The 10131-nt window shown below is 42.9% G+C and overlaps 1 pseudogene; it reads right to left on the reverse strand.

Moving 5' to 3' along the window:
• Positions 1 to 5471: 5471 nt before the first annotated feature.
• LOC111167500 (centrin-2 pseudogene) lies at positions 5472 to 6056 on the reverse strand (annotated as a pseudogene).
• Between the last annotated feature and the right edge of the window lie 4075 nt (positions 6057 to 10131).

A 10131-nucleotide genomic window follows, 5' to 3' on the forward strand; every position in this document is an offset into this window, starting at 1 on the left:
GGTGTCTCCTCTCTCCTTTTGACCTTTCCCAAATCCTTCTGGTTGGTGGTAGCTTGTTAGTTCCGCATTCCTTACCAGGACCTCCTGTTGTAAGAGAACTCGTGTAAGTGGTTACTATGGTGCCTGGCTAGGGCGGGTGGTTTCAGTCAGTGGTTCCCCTAACAATTCCCCCAGAGAGACATCATACTCAAGATACTTCTTGGGAATTGGGGCAGAGGTCTCTTTCTTCTGTAACTACTTCCTGATGAGAGTGGGCGTAGTCCTGCCTAGTGGAATAGAAGTCTTTCTCCACCTGATTGACTGATTGATCTGCATTGGGTCTTCGTTGCTGCATGCGGGCTTTCTCTAGTTGCGGCAAGTGGGGGCTACTGTTTGTTGCGGTGCACAGGCTCCTCATTGCCGTGGCTTCTCTTGTTGCAGAACACGGGCTCTAGATGTGTGGGCTTAAGTAGTTTCAGGACACAGGCTCAGTAGTTATGGCGTGCAGGCTCTAGGGTGCACAGACTTCAGTAGTTGTGGCTCACGGGCTCTAGAGCACAGGCTCAGTAGTTGTGGCACACAGGCTTAGCTGCTCCACGGCATGTGGGATCTTCCTGGACCAGGGATCGAACCCATGTCTCCTGCATTGGCAGGTGGATTCTTAAGCACTGTGCCACCAGGGAAGTCCCACTCTCTCCACCTGATTTAAATTGAGGTATTCTGTGCACCAAATGAGCATTCACCCTCGTAGTAACAACAGTTTAGCCTGAAACTGTTGGACCCTATCAGAGATGAACCTTGTTAGCAGCTGAAATAGACAAGGGCCAAACAGGAGGCCGAACAGGATGGTCATTGCCGGGCCCAGAAAAGGAAGGCAAAATTTGGGGTGAGAGCTGCAGTGTCTGTGACTTTTTTCTGATCAGTTGGTAGTGAGGTAACAGGGCAGTGCTCCAAGAGTCTTGTGCTCAGCCTGAAGTTACCATGCTTCACCTGGGTGGGGGCCTTAGTTCCTGCAGAAGAACTCAGAGAGATTGTTATGCATACTCCTTGAGGAGGAACCAGGACCCTGCCCCAAGGCCATACCATCACTTGACTGTTCCTCCCCTGTTTCTATATCCTCACCATTCCCTGATTAGCAACTGTTTGAATCTGCTCTTTGGAACTCAGGGAAGGTCAAGGAGGCTGAATGAAGCCTATTCCTACAAACAAGAAATAGGGGACACAGAAAGGATTTGTACTCCAGAGCCAACAGAGTCCTGCTCAGTTTCAATTCAGGGAACTGGGGTACAACAGCTCTGGCCACTCCCTGCTAAAAGGGGGACTAGTCCCACCTCAGTTTGGAAAATAGACACCGAGTTGGAAATATTTCTGAGTTCCAAGTCCTGGATCTGAGTCTTGTATGATTAAAATCTCAATCCCCGCATGCTCTAGGGCCTGCATGCCACAACTACTGAGCCCGAATGCTGCAACTACTGAAGCCCACGCACCTAGAGCCCATGCTCCGCAACAAGAGAAGCCACCGCACTAAGAAGCCTGCGCACCGCAACAAAAAGTAGCCCCTGCTTGTCACAACTAGAGAAAGCCCACGCGCAGCAACAAAGACCCAAAACAGCCAAAAATAAATTAAAAAAAAAATTAAAATCTCAATCCCTTGGTCCGCCATTTTGGTGTAATAGACCCAATTAGAAGTAGTTGGGGACTTCCCTGGTGGTGCAGTGGTTAAGAATCTGCCTACCAATGCAGGGGATGTGGGTTCAAGCCCTGGTTCAGGAAGGTCCCACATGCCGCGGAGCAACTAAGCCCGTGCGTCACAACTACTGAGCCTGTGCTCTAGAGCCCATGAGACACAACTACTGAGCCCACGTGCCACAACTATTGAAGCCCATGCACCTAGAGCCTGTGCTCCACAACAAGAGAAGCCACTGCAATGAGAAGCCTGCGCGCCACAACAAAGAGTAGCCCCCACTCGCTGCAACTAGAGAAAGCCCACACGCAGCAACAAAGACCCAATGCAGCCAAAAATAAATAAGTTAATTAATTAATTAATTAAAAAAGAAGTATTTGGACGAGTGACAACTGGAATTTTAAGAGACAAAATAAATCTCATTCCCTGAGGGATTCAGAAGAGTAAGCCGGAAACCCAGTCTGGACCTCGCACTTTGGGGAGACTTGTAACCAGGTAGCCAGTTGTTTATTCTTATCTAATCTAAGTAGGTTTTAACTTCAGATATAGTATTAATATGTACATAACAGGAGCTATTGGCCACTACACATCTCTTTTTTCTACTACTATCTGATCTAAAACAATTTCATTTTCTAAAAATTTAGTAGTTACAAGAGGATACCTTGAAACCATAAGGTTGCAGCTACCAGTTGCCAGCAGACATTTTTTTGCGAATGGCTGGTGGCATCCCAAGTGTGACACAGCTCAGAAAACTCAAGTTCTTAGCAATACAAGGACTTGTCTGAAATCACGTCCATAATGCCACCTAGTATTACCTTGGATGTCTGAATCACAGCTACTCCATTTTGACTTTCAGCTGCACTTCTCTCTTTAATGGCCAAAGCAGATGTCACTGTTAATGATTTTAGAGCTTTTCTAGATATGAGAAGATGGAAGAATTTGGGCTCATAAAGTTTTCTCCTGAAAGTATCTAACGATCTGCAGGCCTGTTCTACCAGTTTTTCCCAGAGCACAGAGTGCCTCATTCCTGATCTCCACCCTGAACTCCTTTCAGGGTATGTTAAGGTCAGTGGCTGCAGTGGCCATTGACCTAATCCTTGCATAAGCATACGGCAAGTGACAGTCTTCATTTGGCAGGGCCCCTTCAGAGTCATAAATTCAACCATGGTTTCGGGGGCACTTCATGACCACTTCGTCCCATGGTGCTAGGAATGATCATTCCCAGGTCGGGCAAAGATTTCACTGATAGGCCACTCAGTGTGCTATTACTAGACTAGGCCTTATTCACAGTAGCCAAAAATCTCTGGACCACCTGTCTTACTAGTCTTTTATGCTCCACGAAAATATTCCCTCTTGTTGCTTCTTCCCATATCTAGAGTTACTATTACCATCACTGATCTTATATGGAACTATATGTCATCATTTTATCAGAGGTTCAATCACACATTTGGTAATACAAAGAACAACAATTCTGTAAAACACTCAATATAAAAAATAATATAGGGACTTCCATGGCAGTGCAGTAGTTAAGAATCCGCCTGCCAATGCAGGGGACACGGGTTTGAGCCCTGGCCCAGGAAGATCCCACATACCATGGAGCAGCTAAGCCCATGCACCACAACTACTGAGCCTGCACTCTAGAGCCACAACTACTGAGCCTGCATGCCACAACTACTGCAGCCTGTGAGCTCAGAGCCCATGCTCCACAACAAGAGAAGCCACCGCAATGAGAAGCCAATGCACCACAACAAAGAGTAGCCCCTGCTCGCTGCAACTGGAGAAAGCCCGTGTGCAGCAATGAAGACCCAATGCAGGCATAAATAAATAAATGTATTTATTTATTAAAAAAATAATATAGCTAGCAGTATTAGTAAGCTCACAAGTAAGAATTTAAGTCAAGAATTTCCATTAGGTGCAGCCCAGTATATCCCAGGTTTTCTTAGTCTGTTCTGTACCAATCTTTATCTTTAAGGGAAATAATATATTGGCACTATCCATAAGGCACTCAGCCCAGTTTCCTAGTGTTACTAGGCTGGTTAGCTCTAGTATGGTTTAATTGTCCCCAAATAAAGTTGCCTTTAAATTTAAATGACCATAACCTGGCGTTAACCTCCCGGTTGCAGATCATGGAGCATCTGAGCTTCGTCCAAAGACAGATTACTGAGTTAAGCTTCAGAAACAAACTTAAAATGTCCTTTTAATAATTCAATTAAAACTTTACAACAATATAACATAACAGCAAAAACTATCTAAGAAGTGAGTCTTAGTGAATATAGACCTCAATAAACAGAATTAGATTTTGATGTCCATTGAAGCATCACTTTCTGTCTAAAGTTACCCTCATTTTTACCAATATAGTCAAAGCAAGATTAATTTGTCTGCAAATTAAGTCTGATTAATTGATAAAAGGCTTCCCCGGACCAGGAAAGCAAAGCCAAGGGCTTGTCACAGATTCTGCCTCACAGATTTAGGTGAATTCCTCCCTTTTTAAGGTCCACAAAAATACCTTCAGAGTCCTGCACCTATTAGGAGGTGGCCTTTCTAATTTATCTGATAAAGCTGCTGGGAGCCCAAGAGTTTCCAATCTCTGGAGGGGTCAGGTAGAGAGAAAAGAGAAATGTTTCAATTCTGCTTACAAAGGTGTAATTTACCAAATTGCTGTAAGTCATAATTAGTTTGAGGGGAAGGGTTTCTTTGTATCTGGAAAACACAAATTAACAGCTTGTAATGTTTCAGATAGAAACATAAACATTACAAGTATATTCACCAGCCCATTCAGTAACTAATCCGCTTGTTAAACTTTTGATGAAGCATCAGGTTTCCTTAAGATTCTTTAATTTCTTACCCAGATCCCCAGGATAATTGGAGATTTATCAGAGTACAACAACTGTCTATAAATGACAGAAAGACTTAAAAAGTCACAGTTAAACATCTGATCACAACGTAACTGACAAAGGAAACTTACTGCTGTGACATGCAACATTTTAAAATAACTAGAATTATGACTGGCAACATTTTACCAGGACATACTAGATTTTTAGGAATTCCATGTAATTTCTAGAATAACAACATCCATACAGTATATATATATATTTTTTTCAAAATAAGAAAGGCTTTATTTGAAGACAAAACAATAGCACACACACACACATCCAAATGCAAGTAAGAGAGTTCACTGGGTTTTATAAAAGAGAAAGCTGCACTCAGGCGCCAATTAACATTGGAACCATTGAAGAGATGCCCCCTGCTTGTGGTGACACAGGTACAACATGTGCTTGTGAAGAAGTTGTTCTGCCGTAGCATAAATGTGGGAATGCGGGACAAAGCGATACAAGGCAGAGCAGCAGGTGGGCAAAAGCTTGAAGACCCTTTTCTCCACTCTAACGTGCTCTCGTTCTGCCCTGGGGAATTAAAGCACTCAGCAGGTCACCTTACAAAGAACCTCAATTTCGGGCTTCCCTGGTGGCGCAGTGGTTGAGGGTCCGCCTGCCGATGCAGGGGACACGGGTTCGTGCCCCGGTCCGGGAGGATCCCGCGTGCCGCGGAGCAACTAAGCCCGTGCGCCACAACTACTGAGCCTGAGCTCTAGAGCCCGCGAGCCACAACTACTGAGCCCATGTGCCACAACTACTGAAGCCTGCACACCTAGAGCCCATGATCTGCAACAAGAGAAGCCACAACAGTGAGAAGCCGCAACAAATAGTAGCCCCTGCTCACCACAACTAGAGAAAGCCTGCGCGCAGCAACGAAGACCCAACACAACCAAAAATAAAAATTAATTAATTTAAAAAAAAAGATGACACTGATCTTAATAAAGGCTGGTCTTCTTCATGATACACAGGAACTCTTGCTCATTGACTTCTCAATCTCCATTTCTATCTCCATTTCTATTCATCAATCATTTCCTGCCCCTCCTCATCGGTGAGGTTTTCACCCAACTCCTTGGCCACACATTTTAGATTTTTGAACGATATCTTCCCAGTTTCATCATCATTGAAGAGCTTCAAAGCTTTCAGGATTTCTTCTTTGGTATCTTTCTCAGACATTTCCTGACTCATCACCATAAAAAAGTAGCTACAGTTCATTTTTCCTGTCCCTTCCTTATCAACTTTGCTTATCATTTTCTTATCTCTTCTTTCTTGGGTTCAAAGCCCAGTGCCCTCACTGCCACCTTAAGTTCCTTAACATCAGTTGTCCCAGTTCCGTCAGCATCAAAGAGATCAAAAGCTTCTTGAATTTCCTGTTTCTGCTCTTCAGTAAGCTCCGGTTTAGGACTCATCCTTTTTCACTGAGCAGTTGATGCCATGTTTGCCTTCTTAAAGTTAGAGGTCATCGCAGATGGACTCCACTTCCCGTTCCATACAGTATATTTTTTAAAAAGTTTATCACTCATGTAATAATGCTCTCCATGTATTGTAATTTAACATACTGATGAAATATTTCTCTGTGAGATGCTTCATGGGTCTTCTAAAGCATCTCGAACTTAGCTGGAGGTCAAAAGAACTGTAATTAAAATTTGATATTTGGAAAGTTTGTCAGAAAAATATCAAAAGCGTTAGAACACTCAGTCAGATAGGATCACAGGTCACTGTGAAACAATAGTTATTCACTTAGCCAAAGTAACAAAAGATTTCAAAGGCAAATACAGAACATATCGCTTAAAAGGTAAAGAAACTTAAAATCTGTTATCAAAGGCAGTTCAACATTTTAAGAAAACTTGTTCTCTTAACAGAGAGAAAAGCCAAATTCAAGTTTTGTACCAGCTTACTTTTAAAATTCATTTAATCAATTAAATTTATTCTAAACTTAGCCAGTCCTGACCATGCACAAAACTCTTTCTTCAGGGTCCACTCCCCACAAATCTTCCATCACTTTCTGTATCCATCACTTTTTCTTCTATCCAGAAACAACCAGCTCTCAGTCAGACTTACTTTCTTTTCACTAATAAAATGCAATTCTATTCCTCATACCTTCTTTTTTTTTTTTTTTTAAGCAGAGGGAGTTTTATTTTATTTTATTTATTTATTTATTTATTTATTTATTTATTTTTGGCTGTGTTGGGTGTTCATTGCTGTGTGCAGGCTTTCTTTAGTTGCAGCAAGCGGGGGCTACTCTTCACTGCAGTTCATGGGTGTCTCATTGCAGTGGCTTCTCTTGTTGCAGAGCATGGGCTCTAGGCACACAGGCCTCAGTAGTTGTGGCTCATGGGCTCTAGAGTGCAGGCTCAGTAGTTGTGGCACACAGGCTCAGTTGCTCTGTGGCATGTAGGATCTTCCTGGACCAGGGATTGAACCTGTGTCCCCTGCACTGGCAGGCAGATTCTTAACCACTGTGCCACCATGGAAGTACCACATTTGCTTTCAAATAGAGAACATCTCAGGGTGGCACTAAACCTATTCATTAATAGTCCTAAATATCTTTAGTTTCTCTGTTTAGTAACTGATGTCTCAGCATCTTATTTTATTTGGGAATGACCCAGCTATTCAACAAACTTCCATCATTTAACTTAACACAACTATAAAATTTCACATTACCAAATATCTGGAGAGATCATCCTCAAGTAGACATTTCTAAAACATAATTATTCCTAAAAAGTTCATCCAAAAGCTCTTATCTCACTTGCATTTAATACACTTATAAAAATTTCATCATACGAAGTTATTTTTCTTGCTGAAAAATTTGCAACAGACATAATAAAGTCTTATTTGACTTCTATTAAACCCAAGTACAATAAAGGTATTATATTTGATGTTGATGACTCTAAAGACATGTCTATATTAATTAGATCAACAAACTTAAACATTAATACCAGGTATTAATTTAATACTGAATATTTCCCAGTTCACGTGAACCTAAAATTAATTCTGGCCAGTTACCTTCTGTGTGTTTTTGAGAATTTATATAAGCGCTTAATTTCCTTTAATCCAATTAAGTGGAGCCCACTTACAAATTAATTTTGTTAATACCATCCAAAGGTAAAAACAAAGATAATGCACACATAAACATATAGACAGATACAACCAGAGGTCTCATAGCCTCGTTTCTAAGCTTAGTCATGAATCAGGTATTACAATATAAAACTCACTAGCTTATAAATAACAGTTGGAATAGGTAAAATTTAAAAGTCTTCTTACCTTTTTTTCCCCCTCAGTCTCAGGAATTAGAGATGGTCTAGATAAGATAAGTGATCCTGAGAGCACTGGTCTCAAGGCACAGGGAGAGAAAGTCAAGTTCTCCTAGTAGGACTTGTTCCCTCAGGGTCAGAATTCTGAAAAGACGTTTTATCAAGCTTGCTTTTACTAACTGTATATGCAAAAAGAACCAGTTTTGGAATTTTCAAGAGTTTTACCTAGACCAACTTTCTCTGGAGTCTAAATAATATGGTGGCCACACAATGTTGTAGTAAAATATCTTTTTCTTAGTTATAGGTTCATAGCTAAAATCTTTCCAGTCAGACAGAATTTGCCCAAGAGGGCTTCACAGTGGAACAAAACTAGAATTTCTCATTTCACAAGGCAGAATGGCCATCACAAATCACAACACAGAACACAAAGCATAAAACACACACAAGCTCGGCCATCCTAGTCAGTCACTCCCTTAAATACAAGGTTGCAGTCTCTCAGAAAACTTCCTGCAGACACAGAGCTTCAGATCTGAGTACTGACAGAGTAAACGGAAATATCTTGGGTCTTCAGAGATTTCAAAGGGAGGAAAAGAGGTTGAAAGAAGAGGGGAAGGAGGGGGATAAAAGGGATGGCCTTACAGATATCTCCTGCCACCTGCAGATGCCCAGGTGTTACGGGACTTTTCCCTGGGCTTCCAGGAAGGGAGGATGGGAACTTGGCCCTACCAGAAACCAGAAACCAGATACCACATACCACATACCAGACCAGAATTTGAGTTATCTGCCCACTGGAGGTGATCAGGCTCTGACCCTCAGATTAGGCTGAGGCCCTTCAACTAGACTCCTGCGTCCACGACCAGGATAGAAGAAAAAAGGGTAGGATAGGAGGGGTTGAAAAGAGGAAGGGAAGAGGGAAGGGGAAAGAGATCAATAAAGTCTCTTGTTCCTTACCTGGTCAGGGCACTCTGGCCAGTCATGTGTGTCAGAAGGACATGTGGGACAAAAGGGTCCCAGTTGCGGCCTCTGGGTCTGGTCTGTCGGCAGGCGAGCTGGTCCCTGAGTACCCCGAGTGGCCAGGATGTCAGTCGTAGCGAAGAAGAGGCCCACCAGAGTCACCATTTGTTGCAGGAAGGAGGACCCCTTCCAGGGCCCGAGAGTGGGCTCTTGTCTAACACTTGGTAATGAACTGTCCAAGGAGACACACGTGCTGACAAAGCAAGAGACTTTATTGGGAAGGGGCGCCGGGGCAGAGAGCAACAGGGTAAGGGAACCCAGGAGAACTGCTCTGCTTCGTGGCTCGCAGTCTCCGGTTTTATGGTAATGGCATTAGTTTCCTGGTTGTCTCTGGCCAATCACTCTGACTCAGGGTCCTTCCTGGTGGCGTGTGCATCACTCAGCCAAGATGGATTCCAGCGAGAAGGATTCTGGGAGGTTGGTAGGACATATGGACTGGTTTCTCCTCTCTCCTTTTGACCTTTCCCAAATTATCCCGGTTGCTGATAGCTTGTCAGTTCCACATTCCTTACCAGGACATCTTGTTGTAAGAGAACTCATGCAAGTGGTTACTATCGGGCCTGGCTAGGGCGGGTGGCTTCAGTCAGTGGTTCCCCTAATAGATCTTTGGCTTGGTTGTGTCTTTTGACTTGACACCCACCAAGAGATGAACCCAGTGTTTGGGTAACAGAACCCTGGTACCCCAGTTCCCAGGTCAGGGCTCTTTTCTTTAAACTACATCGTCCTTATGTGCAGCTTCCATTATTGAATGTCCACTATGGGCCACAGTATTTGTAAAGTACGGTGAGTTCTTTACATATGTCATTTCTAATCCTCCCAATCCAGCAAGGTTCATTCCTTGTATAAAGACATAGACACTGAGGCCAATTGCGGGCGTCAGTCTGACTCCAAAGTCAGGAGACTTCTAGTCTATCATGTTGTCACTCAGTACTGGAAATGAGAGCAGAAAAGAGCACTGAATGGTTCATTTAAAACACACTCATTCTACATGCAGACAGTTGTTGCTTTAAGGGAAGGGTAGAAGAAAAGAAGAGATTACATTTTGGCGTGCAAAGGCAAAACAGTAAATATTCTTTTTTCCTGTTCCTGGATCCTACTGCAGCTTCTTCAAAGCAAGTGATTGTATGCATGTTGACACAGCTCTTATTTTAAAATCTTCTTTGGCTCAGTTTTCAGCTTCTTCTTTCAACCAGTCCCATGACTCCCCTCTGTCGGGCTCTGAGAATCTGCCTAAAATCATTATGCAGCAGTTACTGTTAAGATCCACTCTGCAAAAATAATTCACTTCTCTCCACTTCTTCTGCTTTTAGAGTATATTGCCTGGCATGGC

The sequence above is a fragment of the Delphinapterus leucas genome, chromosome X (genome assembly GCF_059928025.1).
Source record: "Delphinapterus leucas isolate spDelLeu-1000000601 "Yukka" chromosome X, BTC_Dleu_Yukka2, whole genome shotgun sequence".
Taxonomy (NCBI): domain Eukaryota; kingdom Metazoa; phylum Chordata; class Mammalia; order Artiodactyla; family Monodontidae; genus Delphinapterus; species Delphinapterus leucas.